This window comes from Equus quagga, chromosome 3, assembly GCF_021613505.1.
Source record: "Equus quagga isolate Etosha38 chromosome 3, UCLA_HA_Equagga_1.0, whole genome shotgun sequence".
Taxonomy (NCBI): Eukaryota; Metazoa; Chordata; class Mammalia; order Perissodactyla; family Equidae; genus Equus; species Equus quagga.
The window spans coordinates 59,016,995-59,032,359 of NC_060269.1; the positions used below are offsets into that span (position 1 = coordinate 59,016,995).

A 15,365-nucleotide genomic window follows, 5' to 3' on the forward strand; every position below is an offset into this window, starting at 1 on the left:
ATTAAGTGAGATAATGCATATAAAGTTCATTCTACAACAAATAATCAACAAAATTTTAGGTATTAGTTTGTTTTGACAAAATCATAGTTTCATAAAGTGAAAACGATGAGCACTTTGTTATTAATGATACTTTAATCGTCCTGATGTTCTGCCTGCTAAATAAACTCATTTGTTCACGTTGACAGGTGTACAGCTTTGCAGGGTTTGTTCACACAATTCTTCATCTCCTTTAGTTATCTGATAGTTCAGCCATGGTTACTTTTTTCCTCATAATCCAATTCCTTAAATCAATGAGCAAACCAAACCAAAACACCCCAAACCTAAAAACAAAAAGCCTATGTTATGTTCCACAAAAAAATTTCAAAGGTCAGCATGCCTTACAACAGTGCCAATAGCAATGGCATGAAACAGGTCCATGTGCTAACATTAGTAACCTGTCAACATCTGGCTCCAAAAGAGATACAAAATACGATACATTCTCATGCTGGGTTCTGGCATGATTTCAAATTCTTGAAAACAAGTGTTTGGCCTGAATCAACCAAAACTTGACTTCAAAGTACAAAAATCTTAAGATCTGTCTTAAAGTTTTAACAAAATTTTGGTATAAAGATTTTCAACATTGAAATAGCATTATAATAGATATAGTACTCTGTGTTTGTGCCAGTTATTTAGCCAAAAGAATTAAGCTGCATAGTGGAATCACTGAATATGCAAAAAGTTTCATATTGAAACAAATTAAAGACAAAAGAAGTTTTTGTACTTGAAATAGTTTTGGTGTAAATATAAATTCTGTGATGAAACCATAACCATTGCTGATAACTTATGTGTTCACTCAAAACAGGTTGAGGAAAATAGAATATTTATTTCTTGGAAATAATATTTACTCTCATAAAAGGATAATTAGTCTAGTTCATGTTCAAATAAAAGAAATATAGTCAATCCTGTAATTCATGCAGTTCTGTTCTATAAAGTCACTGCAAACACTGAATTAGCGAATACTGAACCACTGCTCCAGGAGAAACACAGGGTTAGGTTCCTGGGAGCTTCTGGCCACATTTTGGCTACTGAGTGTTTCTGTTTAAAGACACCTTACGTAATATACATTGTTGATTCATTAACATCAAACTCACAGTCCTGCTGGAAGCTTATCTAACACAAGTATTTTCTCTGTAAAGCCCCATCACAGCCTTCCAGCACTCAGGAACACCAGACAGCACTTCAGCACTAAGCTTGGGGGCCATTTTAAACAGTGAAATCAGCAAAACAAAAGTACAAAAATGTGAAAAAAGTGTCACTAAACAGACCATGAAAAGGACACGTTTACAATATGAGAGTAAAACAAGAAGGCAGAACACTGCCTTCCTCAACCAGAAATGTGTGCCTCACAGACCACAGATTTTGCAGCTCTGCACATCTCTGGGTCTGACGGCGAGTATGCCATGAGTACTGATTTGGGGGATGAAAAAATAAATTTTAGTGAGTAGGCAAATTCACAAATATAAAATCTACAAATAATGAGGATCGACTTTAAATTAATAGCATTCAAGATGTCCCAAGCTTTTTCTTCCAAATTTGAATTTATTTTGTTTCAACTTTCTTTATCATTTTTGGAGGATTTATAAAATCCTTTCTAAGGAACTTCAAAATGAAACCAAAGATATTTTCTCTTGGTCTCCAAAAGTAGAAACAGTACTTCATTATTTATCATCTGACAGAAATAAATAAAATTTTCATAATTACTTAGGTTACAGAGGAGAAATTATGCTAACAAAGAATTCTCTAGAGGATTTCAAAGTTGAAATTCTTCCTTTCAGAGGAGACAAAAAATTATGGGGAGAAAAATTAAGGCAAGTAGGATACTACATGTTCTTATTTTTCAGAATAGTAATAAAATTGATACTTAGAAACAAAGATTTAGATACTATTTAGTAAGTTTAATTATATCTTACAGAGAATGATTAATACAAAATAAAATAAATCTCAGGACTCCTTTTTAAATTGGATGAAGTATCAAATGAAACAGTGGCCAAACAGGAAAATGAATATTATTCAAGAATTTCTGTTTTCCTGGAATTATGTGAACATGGCTATCAACTTAATTAATTTTCATCATTTTAATAGAATAGTCAAGTAATGCTCCCTGGCAGAGCTATTATACGCTGTTTCACTTTAAGGGCCAAATATTCATGTTTGATTCTGTACTACCTGCAAATGCACTGATGTATGCACTGATGTACATGAGTACATGTACATGCAAATGTCTCATGTGGACAGGAGACTCAAAAGCCTGGCACTAATGGCTACTGAACAGGGATTAGTAACCAAACTGAGCAGCCTTGAACACTCAGTGGTACCGTGGACAAATGTCACATCAGTTGAGATAGTTATTTTAATTTAGTCTCATGGATTAGAATTTCATATTTTGGTCTCTATTATCATATCTCACATTTCAAAGTTAACTTTCTGTTCCTAAAGTCCTATACTGCCATGGCACAGTAGCTGGGATGACATAAATGCAAATTAACATAATTTTAGGAAGATTTTGGCATTTTTCAAAAATAAAGTCTTTGAAAAATATTTACCAAGAAGAGTGCATAAAGCTTCTTGTTTAAATAAATGTTAAGCAAACAGCCACTATCATCTCTAAATGACCTGTTGTACCCCTACCTGACAACATTTTAGGCATATTACATCTATGGTTATTATGCACATATGGTGTTTTTCCTTCCACAAAAGCTCTTTTGGTGTTACATAGCTTAATTTTAGCCAGCCCTGGTGGTCTGGTGCTTAAGACTCAGTGCTCTCATTGCTGCGACCGGGGATTTATCTCCCTGTCAGGGAACCATAGCATCAGTCTGCAGGTTCTCACACTGTGGTGGCTGCATGTTGCTGTGATGCTGAAAGCTATGTCACTGGTATTTCAAATATCAGCAGGGTAACACACGGTGGACAGGTTTCAGCAGAGCATCTGGACTAAGACAGACAAGGAAGAAGGCCCTGGCCACCCAATTCTGAAAAAACTAGCCATGAAAACCCTATGAACAGCAGCAGAGCACTGTCTGATACAGTGCTGGAAGGTGAGAGGATGGTGCAAAAATACCAGGCAGGGTTCCGCTCTGCTGTACACAGGGTTGCTAGGAGCTGGACTTGACTCAATGGCACTAACAACAAACTTAATTTTAATATTCTAAACTGTAAAATTATTCAGTTAATGCTAACATGGTTTTAGAAATAGGTTTTAATACAGGACCAGGGTAAATATAGATGGTAGGGTATCATCTCATTAACATGATTTGTGACATATCAGTTGGACAGTAAATAGAAGAAAGAATGTTCTAACTCACTTATGATAAAATCTCTTATGGTCAACTCATGGCTTCTTGTTAAAGATGTAAGATTGAGTACATATATTTATCACCTTTCGCTCCTATTAAAATGAAAGAAAAGGAACAAAAAAGGTAGAATCTAAACCTAAAAGAGAAGGAAAACAGGATGTTGAATGGACATGGGATTTCAACAGGTTTCTGTAAGATGAAAGTAGGAGTGGTTACTAAGGAAGCCAGGAAAAGGGAGGAGGGGGATCATCTGGAACAGTGCAGGGAGGGAAGAAGAAGTTTATCTACCTTGCAGAACCCTTAAGAGGTTTTTGGGGGTCCAAAATATTGTATCAATATGAGAATAATTCAGAATAAAGTAAGGAACAAAAATGAGAGGATTAACATCTGTGAGTCACTGTTTCCTTACTTACACAACAATGAAAATAAGATCCCTCTTTACAATTTTTGCAAGAATTAAATGAAATAATATATGTATATGAAACACTAGACCACAACCTATCCCCCAACAAACATACGTCACGTGTCTAGAATGCTTAGGCATCTATTCCAACCCCTTTCCCTTATCCAGGTAAAACGAAAAAGGGTTTTCTCTAAAGAAATTGAATGACCCTAGAGAAAAGACGCCCCTCTTCTTCTCCTAACATTTACAAGTGGCCCAGCACAATGTGCTTTCAAATCAATCAGCCCAAAGCAGGGGCCACCAGCCCTAACAATGCATACATCTATAAATCAACTCATTATTGTCTCAAAGACTCAATATTCAATTATTAAAGTGTGGCTGAAACACTCACAATTATTTGGTTTATTTTTTCCTGATTTCTTCCAGTGACTCTTCAGTAAAAGTTAATTTAATTTTTATCTTAATCTAATAGGTATAATTATAAAATCTTATACTCTACAGATTATATATTTTGAGAATTTGCCTAGAGTAGGAATCCACTGAGGCTCTGCTGTATTTGAATATAGTAAAAAGTTGCATCTTTCTCCCAATTTTAACCTTTCCAGTCCACTTGGGACCCCCTTGAGGGCTACCAAGAAACTCCTAAGGCAGTGTTTCTTAAATTTGGATTATAAATGTGTGACTGAGCTAAAACAAAACAAAAGCAATGGGATAATGTCAAAAGGGACATTAGAAGCCAATTTGGAGGAGCTCCTATTGGTGAAAACTGAGACAATATGGGCATCAAAATAAAAGTAAGGATAGTAATGGATTATAATTCATCCTATAAAAAGAGAATCCATGAGCCTACACTGATGATCAATAAATATATAAATAAAGAAGAAAGGAAAGCTCTTCCTTACAGTAAAATGCTGACCGACAAAGAGAGAAGGAATAATGAAGTTAGGAAAATCATCATTTTGCAAGCATGATAGAAAAAATAATTCAGGCAAGAATTACCAATGGATGCTGAATCTGGAGTTATGATAAAGAATGAAATATTTACAGAGTCTCAAAGTATCTCCCCACATATTACTCATTAATTACAGAAAGAAATTAAGAAATCAGACAGTACTTAACCAAATGATCAAGATCAACCTTTACCAGCAAGAGACAAATGAACATCACGTGCCTCTGGATGTGATATACTCTAAGAAGGACACAATATCAATTATACAGTACTCCAACCAAAAATGTATAACCTGAAACAAATCATGTGGAATATCAGAGAAACCCAAATGGAGTCTGTAAACGAGAGAATTCTTTTCTTCAAAAATGCCAAGGCCGTGAAGTCAAAGAAAAGTGGAGGAACCATTTCAGATTAAAGGAGACTAAAAAACATGGCATCTAAGTGCAGTATGTGGACTGGATCTTGTACTGGGGAAAAAAATTGCAATAATTTTTTATTTTTATTATTCTATTATTGGAATAATTTAAAAAACTAGACATATGGGCTGAAATTGGATAAAAATATATCTATGTTGAATTTTCTGAATTTGATAAATGTTCAGTGGGTATTCAGGGTATATTCTTGCTCTTAGGAAACACACTGCAGTGTTAAGGCATAATGTGTGCAACCTAGTCTTAAGTGGTTTAGAAAACCAGTAACATCTACCTCTAGATAGAACAATAAACCAAAGTTACAAATTTTTTTAAATTGGTAAATCTGGGTACAGGTTATATACTAGATATTTTTATTAATCTTACAACCTTTCTGTAAACAGAAATCTGGTTGTGGAATCCAGACATGTGAATTTGAAAAAACTCTGAGTCTGATGTGCACTCAGTTTAAGAATGACTGCCCTTGGGCTTAATGTAATACAGACTGAACGCCACAATTAAGGAGATGAGTGCTCAGCACTACGGTTTAGGGGTAGTAGGAGATCTGGCAGGGAAAACATCAACATAGCCAGTAAGAATTATTTTTGCCATTTTTCATAGAAATTTTTATTTTAAAGGGGAGAGAAAATTTTTAAAGAAAGCAGGAACAAAATACCCCTTTAATTTATTTTGTGTGTGTACATTTAAGGCTTGGAATTTCTGGGTGTGTTCCCACACGATATTCATTTATATAATATTTAATAATATAATTATTAAACATATAAATTGTTTTTGTACTATACATCGCCATTTATTTAATGCTTGCTCTGTGCCAAGCATTCTGTTAAAGTTTTTATATGTTATCTCATTTTAATCCTTAAAGAACCCTAATGGTTAAATACTATTCTAATTTTATAGCTCAAGAAATAGTGACCCAGAGAGGTGAAGCAAATTTTCCTGAGATCTCATAGCTGAGAAATAGAAAATTTAGGATTCAAACTCAGGTCTGAGTCCAAAGCTTTTATTCTTAACCACCAAACCTTATGCCCAGAGCTGTTAGAGCCCACGAATGGCAAAGGGAATCCACCATCTGTTTCTTTATCACTGGCTCTCATTTCTTTTACCCCTGACACTGCTTACTACCTACACTATTGTTCCCAGCTACAGCTTCTGTTTCAGGCTACTGTTTTTGTGGAAAGCACACAGGCTCTGATGTGAAAAAAGATCTGGTTCAGACTCTAACACAGAATCTGATTAGCCTGCGGTCCTTATTTTCCTCATCAGAAAAATAACGGATAATTCTTATCGCATGGGGCTTAGAAGGGATAACATTTAGAGAAGCTAGCTCATAGTAGGTAATTTACAGTAAGAGGTAGTTTTGTAGTCAGCCCTCATCTCCTTTTAAATGATAACTCTTATGTGGGTTCTTCCATTACAGAGTATACCGGATTATTTTGGATTTAATTACCTGAGCAGTTATAATCCTGATTTTAAATTTCACTAATTTAGGATCTGTGAAATTTGGAGAGATGCCATTTACCTTTCCTAGGAAAAAATAACAACTAGTAAACATATAAAGTAAGAAAAAGCTAACTTTGCTTAGATTGATACACTATGTATAAAAAGAGAGTTGGGCAAATAAGATCAAGTATTTAGCAATCAGTCAGTGATAACAGAGATACCATTTTGGCAGTTAATTACTACCATCATCTTCAATCACTATCGACATGTTTCTAGAAATGAAAACTTCAAGACTTCATGGGAAGATTCAACAAGTCAAAAGCCCTTTTGCAATATCACAAAATAAATGTCAATTAATAAGAAGAAATTTCTACTAAAGATCTTTATAACACCGTCACATCTCCAGTAATTCGAATTATACAGTGCTTTGTGGATAGTATGTTAACTTCTTAGATCTTTGAAATCAATGTTTCAAAAATCGCTGAGATTGGTATTAAGCCTGTTTCTTGATTACAGAATACTAATATTTACTCAAACACATATTCATTAAGACAATAATAATTTTGGACTCACCTATCATATTGTGCTTTTATTCAATTTTATTATAGTTGACTTATGAAAGGAAATAAAAATTAAAATTATATATATACACACACACACATATACACACACACACACACACACATATATACAAGCAGTCCTTGCTTTGTATAGTACTGTGCTAGCTACGGGTTAATAGCTATGGGACCGTGGGACCATGGGACCGTCAAAGCAAGGCCACAATTCTAATACGCATGAGTTTCAGTTAACATGGTACCATGTGAAGTAAGAACTGTCTATAAATACTAAGATGAGGAATTGATTCCACACAATAGGCTACATGGATAAACCCAGTACCAAACACAGTGCCTTAGACATATAAAGTACTCAGTAAATATTTTTTGACTGGATGAATGGATGAATGGCAAACAATGCTAAAAAGCTTAGGGGCGGGTGCAGTGGCACAGCGGTTAAGTTCACATGTTCTGCTTTGGTGGCCTGGGCTTCACCGGTTCAGATCCTGGGTGCAGACATGGCACTGCTTGGCAAGCCATGCTGTGGTAGGTGTCCCACATACAAAGTAGAGGAAGATGGGCACGGATGTTAGCTCAGGGCCAGTCTTCCTCAGCAAAAAGAGGAGGATTGGTGGTAGCTGGCTCAGGGCTAATCTTCCTCAAAATAATAATAAAAAAAAACCTAATTAAACGAAACTTGACTTAAACTTCACATCTTTTAAAAATTAACTCAAAATGGATAATAGACTTAAAATGTAAAGCATAAAATCATAAAACTCTTAGGAAAATACGTAGAAGGAAATATTAGGGATCTAGGGCTAGGCAAAGAGTTCTCAAACTTGACATCAAAAGCACGATCCACAAAAGCAAAAACTGATAAAGCGGACCTGATCACAATTAACAACTTTCGCTCTCTAAAATCCCATGTGAAGAAGATAAAAACATAAACTACAGACTGAGAGAAAATATTTGCAAACCACATACCCGACAAAGAACTAGTATCTAGACCAAATAAACAACCCTCAAAACTCAACAGTAAAAAATCAAACAATTCAATTAAAAATGGGCAAAAGACATGCACAGATATTTTACCAAAGAAGAAAGTGTACAGGAGATTTCTGCATATTTCTTGGAACTGCATGTCTCTACAATTATCTCAAAAAAAAAAAAGACAGAGAATTGTACATGGGTGAATTTTATAGTATGTTAATGATACCTCAACAAACTCCTTTAAAAAAAAAGAATTAGAAACTCCAATGAATGCTCTAAAGAAGGTGACCAAGGACACAGAAAGTATAGCGTAATTTGAGAAACGTTAACTATTTTATATTTCAGGAAATCCAACTAGCTATTAAAAATCTATGACCTATGAATTATCTCTAACTTCATGGAATTTACTATACTATAGCTCAAAAGAAGACAGCATCAAGGAATACAAACTCTTAAAGATATAATGATATTTTGAATATTTACATCGGATCCTATTTACACAGGAATTGACAATAACTGGGTAAAAGCATAAATGCAAAAAGATTGATATTTGTGTGCCTCTGACTTGGTGTAACTAAAAAAAAATTAAAGAGAAAACGTATAATTACTTACGCCTGTTTACCAAAAACATCACCACACCATTAAACTTGAATACAACCTCCATTTCCTCATTCCTCAAAACATACAAAACTAACATAACCTCCATTAATAAACCTGACTAAAAATCAAAGTATATAAACTAAAGTGAATTAATCTGGATTGCTTCAAATAATATTGTCATATTTCTAATATGTGGAAATGATCTTATTAAAAATATTTTCAAAATCAAAGGAAGTTTTGTTTCAATCTCCTGAATTCTTGTATAACCTAGTTTCTATTAAAATAACAATAGCAACATTAATAATAATACTTTTATTATGCACTGAATAATTATTTGGAAGAGCCTACCTTTTTTAAAAAAACTGAGTAGACCTTTTTGGTTTTTAAAATTAATTTCTAGTTTTATTATGCTGAGATTAGAGAATGTGGGCTACTGATGTCTGCTTAAGAGAAATAGGTAGGTTTTCTTGACACTGCTATTCTGGAGGGTGAATTTAAAATTGGAGCTCCAATTACACCATATGCTGTGTGACCTGAGATATTTCAGACAAGGTTTCTGAGCTTCAGTTTCCTAAAAAGTGGGGGAAACCACTCCTCTCTATTTTACAGGGTTGCATGAAACTTAACTGAGATAACATATAGAAAAACATCTTTTAATTGGTACAGCACTATTTAGGTCCTGACTCACTTTTATTTTTTAATGCAAAAAAACCAAAAAGAAACAGCTATAATTTTATGACATGATTTTGGATATAGTTCTCTCATTTTTTAAAAAAGAAATACAGTTTTAGTCTAAACAAATCTTTTGTAACATACCATGAAGGTCCTTCCACCTAGCAGGCAGTATGAGTTAGATAAATTACCAACAACTACATCAGTTACTAATTTACTAAAGCTTGTAAGAACAATAATACTTTTCTATTTACTTCCAGTAGATGGTTACTTTCTAAAAGAGATGGTCTTTTTGACCGACTATTTGTAATGTCTTGTTCTCTTCTCCAAAGAGTAGAGTATTTACACAAAAGAATCAGAAATTGTTTTATAAATAACTGTTGGTATATCTAATATAAAGGCTATCTGTAAAATATTAAGCAGCTTTAATCAAAACATCTCTATGTAATAAGTTAAACATCAAATAAAGCACTATTCTATAAGAAAAGGGTAACTGCACTGATGCTTTTAGTAATTCTGTGGCACTAAGATTCAAATAGCACATGCTGTGGTGACAACTATATGTAATAATGGTTTATAATTTAGGTGGAGAATGCACATTGGAGGATGAGAAGACTAGAAAGGAGGCTGGAGGTCTCAAAAAAACATTCTTCTTTAAATGCTTTTGTTTGAAGCAAACCAATTCCATAAGTCTCTTCCTGAGCAAACAGTGTTAAATCACTGGTATGTGATGATAGACACATAAATAACCTCATTTAAATACTCATTATAAAAGGTAAGTTTTCTTCAACATTTCTTAAATACCTAAATAGGGGAATCTTAAGAAATTTCCTATCTCAGATAAAGATATAAAACATATATCAAAAGAGATGTCTTTAAAATGTAAATTCTACTAAGACTTAAAAGATGAAGAAATTCACTTATTTATATTTTTTTAGAAATTTTCAATTAGAAAGTAACAACTGGAGTTTTGATGATTTTAAGTTTTAAAAATCTTTAAGTGATATCATGTGACATTACTCAATGGCATAAGAACATGGGAGATTCAGTGAGAAAATATTTTCTATGACATTTAGAGTCAAATTTGCAGCCCAACGTTTATTTCTCTACTTCCAAAAGGAGAGACCACCAAAGCAGTTTAGAACAGACAAAGAAGAGAAATTTGGGAAAAAAAAAAAAAAAAAGAGAGAGAGAGAGAAGGGAAAAAAGGAAAAAACCTGATAACCAATCACACTCCTAAAATTGAAAAGCAACAAATGTTGAGAAATGAAGGAAGAGTACGTCAGTAAGGAGGTCTTTCTAAGGAGAAAAGGGAAATAGCTAAGTACCAAGAGGTCACAAGGTACATTAAACACATAAAGAAAACCCAGTCATTAAATTTAAAGATCTGGTCCTGCAAGAGCAGTTTTTGTTACTAAAAGGCATACCATGTGTAGTTTGGTTTTTTTTTTTTAAATTCAAAAAGATTTACAATATTACTTTGTTTTCTGAAGGTTTTTTTCCTGTTCTTTAATTGGATTCTATAATGAGTGTTACCAAGTGGCATCTAAATAAATGTAAAAATTAAAATGAGTCATTTAAATGTAACCAAAAAGCTGAGAACTGTAGGCTTATTTAATTTCTTAGGCTTGTTTCGCAAGAAACATTCCACTGTTTTTAACTTTTAAATAAATTTATCATATTTCTCACTAGCATTATTTTTAATGCACTGGTTCTTACTTAACTGCACTATTTATTCAACCCAATTGTAATCAGCAGCTGCCATGGCAGCATATGCAAACCCACCTCCTTGGGGCACACGACACTCCATGCCCACTAACCACAATGGCCATTCCATTGTGAGCTGTGGAATTAAAAAAACAAAACAAAACAAAAACTGTAATTCTCACAGAATTGCTTTTACAGAAATAAGACAAGGTATTAAAATAAAATAAACATTAAGGGCAACCTGAAATACAAGGGAAGTTAGAAATGAGGTGACAAAACATCTAATAATGGAAAGAGACTGACACAAACATAGATTTGATTCAGGCTCCTACTCTTAACTGGTTGTATGGGGCAAGTCCCTTATATTTGGAAGTCTCAGTTTCCTCACCTGTAAAACAAGGGTTTTAAACTTGATGATCCCTAAGGTTTTGTTTAGCTATAAAATTCTACGATTCTGTAAAATGAGAAAAAAATCCTAAAAAGTAAAATAAAATGAAGAGGTGATGGAGATAGGTGTGTATGTATGTGTGGATATAGAATCTGTCTTTTCCATCTCTCTGTTCCCCAGGTTTATAACTTCTACCAAACACTACTCAATATGAGCAAACAGGGGCTCTCCACACACAGCTCTTGCTAAAATTTTGTTCCTTCATTCAAACAGCTTACGAAATTCTATGGAATCTATTCTTGAAGAATACGCGAACTGCTGATCACAGAGCTAAACTCCCACAACTTGCTGCCTAAACTTGAAACCACAAATATCTTTTCTCATTTCTGTATCACTAAAATACTTGCCCCAAATATGACATAAACTTATTCAAGTCAGGAAGTTTTCATTTTATTTTAGAATTTATGTCAATAAATTGGTCAGAAAAAAACGAGAAAAAATAAAGAAACAGGGAACACAAGTTTCTAGAAGTAGACGTGTTTCTTAAAGTTGTTTTAAAATTTTAAGTAAAATAATTCAATGAAAGAGCAACATGAGTTAAATGTATATTTCATAGATTTCAGTATTAATGATTTTGATGCTTTATCACAGGCCAGCCAAGACGTTAGCCTCAGTTTCCAAATTGGAATCAAGATGTAGGTAAAAAAATAGTTGTACATAGCAGCTGGTAGTAATAAAACCATCATTTTAATGACTAATTTCAACGCACTGTGATCAAAGAAAAGATAATCTCTTGGTAATTTGATCTTTTTATATTGTTAAATGAAGAAAATTACTATCTTTTAATCTATGCAAAGGCACAATAAACACACAAAACATTCCCTATTAAACTGATCATATATAATAAATTATGACGCATGTTTTAGCTTATGTAGCAGTTATTACCATAAGATATTTAGTGGGTGGAAATATTTCAATTGTGTTATTTTCTCAAGCATCTGTTAAAACTTTGCAGACATCTAACGGCCCAAAACTACATTAGTTTATTGGCTGTAACCTACTATAAATGAACTATGTTAAACTGATAGGGAGCCCTGACTTAAAAGCCAAATTTACAATTTGAGAATTGACACATTCAGGCTGGTTAAGCTCCTGAAGTATAAAAGATAAACTTAAATAATACTTTACTAACAGATAAAGATATACGACATCTTTCAAACCTAGAAGCAGCATAGGCAATTTTATAGTGGATCACAGACAAAAGAGTGTCACAACAAACCCTGAAGCTTGTACCTTTAAATTCCAATAAGTGCATATGGTTCACTAACAAAAGTTGTGCTGGTGACTTACAGCCAGGTAATGCTGAAAGAAGATGCCTGCCACCTAATAATACTTACGACAGACATACAAGACACATTTCTATTCTATGACACACCTCTTTCATCCTTATTGGATCTCATACCAACATAAAGACTGTCACTGACCTGCATTCTTTCTAATCTAGAACGGCTTACTTCTAGCCTTTCCTAACTTTTCTCCTCCTTAAAAGCTATCTTCGCTTATGTTTATTTTGATACAATTTCAACCACATAAAATGGCAATAGGTAAGGAATATCCAGTCTCCAGCTGTGATATGCTCTGCTCATGAACACCCTAAAAACACAAACATTCTTCACACACATCATCCCTCAGGTAAAGTTTCCTAGAGCCCCTCTTCAGATAATTAGTAGGAAAAAAGACCAAAAAAAAAAAAAAAAACCTTTACCAAGAGAGAGAATGCTTGTACAAGTTTCTTTCTTTACAACCTGTCACTTCTCCTTGTCTGACTGCATTTCTGTAGGACTCATCTTTGATCAATTATTTCCACCTATTAATTCCTAAAAGTTATCAGCAAGACTATCTGTGTTAGGCAGCCTCTAAGATGGCCCTTGAAGATCCTTAGCATCCTGAGATTCATGCCCTTGTATAATCCTCTCTCCAATGATTCTGAGTTGGACTCACTGACTCCCTTCTAACAAATACAATAAGGCAGTACTGACAGACAATACCACTTCTGAGATGAGGTTATAAAAGACTATAGAGAATCTTGGGTGCTGAATGCTCAACCTAGGGGAAGCCAACTGTCATAGTGTGAGGGGGGCCCATGGAGAAGCCAATGTGGTGGAGAACCCAGGCTTGCCAACAACCAGGAAAGCCCACTTGGAAATGGATCCTCCTCCCCCTGGATGGAGCCTTCATATGAGATCACAGCCCCCAACTACAGCTGGCCTACAACCTCATGAAAGAACTTGAGTCACAGGCGCTCTGCTAAGCTGCTTCAGAATTTCTGACCCACAGAGACTGAGATAATAAATGTTTGTTGTTTTAAGTGGCTAAGTTTTGGGGTAATCTGTTACTCAGCAATAGATAACACAGTATCTCATCAGACAAATTGTAGAGTTAACTTGATAAAAATGGGAAGCTCCCTGGTCAATCTGAAAAACAGAATAAAATTTATTTTTCATTCTGAGATCTCAATTTTGTAAGCCATTTGCTTAGGGGGAAAAACCCCTCATATCTCAGAAACACGGTTACCGAAATCCAAATATTAAAAGAAGGAGAAGGAAAGTTGAAATGGAAAACATAAATTAGTTTCGCTTTGCAGTAATAAAGGTCACGATATATTGATTTGGAGATTAACACCTAGGATCCTTGAAAATAAAAATTCCACTTGTTAAAATAAGTAGATACAAATATTAAATTACTAAACACATACAGGGCCTGAAATTTAAAAAAACAAAGAAACAACTTAAATGCTGAGGATTGAGATTTATTTACGTAATTTGATCCAAAGAATATTTGAGCACCCACCATGTAAGAAACTAGAGTCCAGGCAGAGAGAGACAAACAAGAGACGATAAATTAAGAATTTGCCGAATTTATAACCAAAGTTTGACGGCTGAAGCAACTGGGAATCCACTGTGACCTTAACTGTATGTGTTTGCATTCATCTCACTGGAAAGTATGTAAAGAATCGAAAACTGTGCCTACGCACCAAAAAACCCCCCACAAAAAACACAAAAACCCACCGTACTTGAAAAGCAACACTTGGGCAAGAGAGTAATCCTTGCCATTCCTTGGCTTTATTTCGGAAGGAAGCTGAGTCACTAACCTGGGGTCCCAAACTGACCTATATACCTCAATGGCCTAGAAACACAAGAAACACACCTACTCCCGCCTCCTGGCACAGATTCCTCATTTTAATAAGCCAGCACCGCTGTCTCTCAAGATGCCCTGCACTGTCATTGGTCCCAAAGTCTTGCTGGTTGGCAAGTTTCTGCCAACTGGCAACCATCGGCTGCCTTTATTTCCGAGAAGAAAAGTAGGGTTGTACAGGGAAAAGAGGCAAGAGCGCTGAAATATCTAGGCTGATGCTTGTACCTGAGCGACCTGCGATCCCCACCGCCGCCGCGACGAATCGGCCTCTGGGCGGGGGCTTTGAACCAAAAAGAAAATGGCTCAGCCGGGAACTGGAGCCCAGGCCATGGAGAAGCCGGCCCAAACTTTACTTGTTCACGACGGTGGAGGTGCCAGCTGTGAGAATACCAGAAACAGCACTGGATCCCTCCCGAACTCGGCGCGCCTCAACCTGCAGCAACCTGAGCAGCCGACTTGTACGAGTTTTGACGTTTCCTATTGTTGCCGGAAGTGACGTTTGGGTTCTGAGCCGTAAAGAAGAAGCATTTTTATCCCCGTTGTTTACGATTCGCTGTAGAGTCCCTGTTTTTCACCATGCAGCCCGAGCCACTCTGAGCATCAAAACTAAACAAACCTCTCATGTGGAACTTGGGATCGGACTTGCCATAGAGAAGGCCCTCAGCAGTGTCATTCTCCTCAGGGGTCTGGACGAACGCGGT

At 35.1% G+C, this 15,365-nt stretch overlaps 1 protein-coding gene across 1 annotated transcript in view; it reads right to left on the reverse strand.

The window, feature by feature from the left end:
- The window catches only part of FBXO8 (F-box protein 8), a 46,834-nt gene extending 31,715 nt beyond the window's left edge, over positions 1–15,119 (reverse strand). Inside the window, exon 1 of the mRNA XM_046656458.1 lies at positions 14,890–15,119. The gene's annotated coding sequence lies outside the window, so the exon portion shown is untranslated. The remainder of the gene's footprint in view (positions 1–14,889) is intronic.
- Positions 15,120–15,365: the final 246 nt, after the last annotated feature.